The 2,799-nt window shown below is 45.9% G+C and overlaps 1 non-coding gene across 1 annotated transcript; it reads right to left on the bottom strand.

Annotated features, from left to right (window-relative positions):
* Positions 1-273: 273 nt before the first annotated feature.
* On the bottom strand, positions 274-380 carry LOC142876778 (U6 spliceosomal RNA). Its single transcript, XR_012923596.1, has one exon. It is a non-coding gene; the product is annotated as a U6 spliceosomal RNA (small nuclear RNA).
* Positions 381-2,799: the final 2,419 nt, after the last annotated feature.

Below are 2,799 nucleotides of genomic sequence, written 5' to 3'. Positions count from 1 at the left end.
AAAGTATATTCCTGAGAAAGGACTACATGATTGTAGTATGGACAGTCAATGAATGAAAGTTGAATGAATGAATGAATGAATGAATGAATGAGTAAGGGTTGATTCCCCCTTTTACTAAAAATCTAATCTAATCTAATCTAGCATAATGTAATATATCATGAAAAGTATAGCCTTAAGAGAAGGACTATTCATCGTAGCATGATGCAATATGGGCATTTAATGAATGAATGTTGAAGAAATGAATGGGTGAGGGATTTAAAAGGATTTTTTTGTTTTTAAGTGGAATGTTTCATGAATTTGCGTGTCATCCTTGCCCAGCGACCATGCTTATATTCTCTGTATCATTCCGACTTCAGCGTATGTGCAGCCAAAGCAAGCACTGGAAAAGGGTTTTAAGTATTTTTGCTAAATGATACCCCAAGTCTCATTTCAGCCAGTTATTTGTATGACGACGAAATTTATTTTGTTTAGCTGTGTCTATCAGAAGGGACTTGTAGCTGAGACCCATATCAGCTCTTCCTTCTTTGTCCTCCAAATCAGCTAGGGCAGTCTTTTGCCACAGGAGTGGTTAATATGTGTTGAGCATAGACTTCCTTCATCTCTGCTGTGGGCTGTACGGAAAACCAAAGGTAAAGGGCTGGCTTGAATCTATTTAGGGATCATCGTGTTTTACTCTTCGATGTTTCCCACTTTCTTTCCTTGGCCTATGATATCACCTGACCTTACTGGCCATGTCTTGTCTACTTATTCCGTCAAAGGAATTGAGAATGACAAATTGCTTCCAAACTTTCCTTATTTCTGGTGTAAAAGATCTTTATTCCACTTGTAAGAATGAGCAAAAATTATGACACTACACACCTTATAATAGAGATTGCCAGCTTTCTCATAAAATGAGCTATCTGTGACACAGACAGGGCAATCTCGAAATGATGGCGGGAGGCCAGGCCAGGCCAGGTAGCAGCGAACAGCCCTGCCCACCTGGCCCGAAGTGTGATGGCGCCTGGCAGAAGCCGACTTGGAGTCAGGCCTGCTGCGCTCTGACTGTAGCCCGTGTTATTCCTACGTAAAATTCTCAACAAGCCGTTTAACGCACTCTGTCACTAGCCTGACACCAGTCTCTCCTCCTATGGCGGGCGCAAGGGTGCGTTCAGGTCTACCGAGATTGGTTTTGGAAGCCGCCTCTCCCCACCTCCTGGCTCCCCCTCCACCAAGCCCTACCGGAGGGGCACCTGGTGGCGGACACCACCGAGTTACGTGCAGGCTGGACGCTCACCCACACGCGCACAGGCTCACACATGTCTTCGTTACACTCCTGGAAAAACAGAAACGAAGACAAGAAACTTGTGCTTTTGGCTGAGCGAGATGAGGCTTTCGCTGCTCCAAATTCTGGAAGTCAGTGTAACGAGCTGGAATAACCACACTCCGCCTATTAAGGAGCCACGAGGAAATTTACATCTTGTTTGGCCAGGGGCGGGGGGACATATATTTGGGTCAAGAAAATCTATGTAGAGGGCAAGAGAGCTTGAAACTTCATTCAAGCGTTCATTCATTCGTCTTAAAAGTCCCAGAAACTGTGGGTATCTGAAGATGTTAAATAACAGTTTCTGCTTTTCCTCCCTCCATTCTCTCCCTTTTCCCTACAATCTAAAGAACAAAGCCGAGTGCGCAGATATACTTTTAACAGTACGAGAGATGGCGTAGTTGAGGAACCAACTGCACGTTGCCGGGGTGCTGAGGAAACACCATGTAACTGCCTGCAGATGGCCAGGAAGCCTTTTGAAGAGGGCGACGTTTGATCTGGTTTTAAAGAGTAAAAAGGGTTTGTCAATCTGGACATAAATTAACTTGGCTCTCTGTCATTTGTCCCTTTCTTTCTGACTGTCATGTCAGCTTGTCAAGCGCAGGAGCTGTGTGTCCAGCTTCTTTATATAGTGGGAGCCTGGCCCAGTGCCTGGCGCATGGGGACCACTTGATCTGTTTTAGCAGAATAAATGAACAAATCTAAAAATGACAGGTACTGAGATTCTCTATGTGGTACATAGGGGCCAGTCATGATCAAGATCTCCTTTTGGTTTGAGGTGACAGCAGGAAGGGTAATGGTGGCAATTGTTCAGGGCACACAAAGTCTAGGGGACCTAGATGCTGTCCACGTGGGGTTAGGGGAAAGCGGCCTCAGGTCTAATCATGGGTACAGAGTCAACTAACTGGGGCTCTCCATGTCTGGACAATAGAAAACCACCACTTCCCCTCTCTGGTTTAGGAGGTGGACTTCCAACTGGCAAACTCTACCTACCACATGGTTCCCTGGAGGCCCTGCCTCTCTCTCTAGGTCCTGGACAGTGTGTGGATGACAAGGGACTGACCGCACTGATTGTGATGTGGATCAGAATGATGAAAGAGGCAACAAGGACAACTGACTGTCTCTTCCTAAGTTTCCCTGTCTTCTGTTGCCTTTTCACCTGCAGAGCATGGTCTTATAAACAGAGAAGGCCCAGGAGCTTCAGAAACATGGCGTTTGCTCATTCAGCCTCATTCCTTAGCCTACTTGCCAAGCATTCCCAACAAAGAAGGAAGAGAACATCAGGATGTCCAGTCTGAGGCTTCCCGTCGGCATGGGGTCATCAGAGGGAGTTTCCAGGGCTTGAATTAGGGGGCGTGGGAGACAATGTGTTGAAACAAAAAGAGCTCAGGCTAGAAATCAAAAACCATTCTTTCTAGTTCAAGCCCTATTTCACTGACCAGTGAATGACTGTCAGCAAGTTATTTAACTTCTCTGGGATACAGTTTCCTCATCTGTTT

Source organism: Microcebus murinus, chromosome 15 (genome assembly GCF_040939455.1).
Source record: "Microcebus murinus isolate Inina chromosome 15, M.murinus_Inina_mat1.0, whole genome shotgun sequence".
Taxonomy (NCBI): domain Eukaryota; kingdom Metazoa; phylum Chordata; class Mammalia; order Primates; family Cheirogaleidae; genus Microcebus; species Microcebus murinus.
The sequence above is the reverse complement of the archived record's forward strand: the minus strand, read 5'-3'. Positions and strand labels throughout refer to the sequence as shown.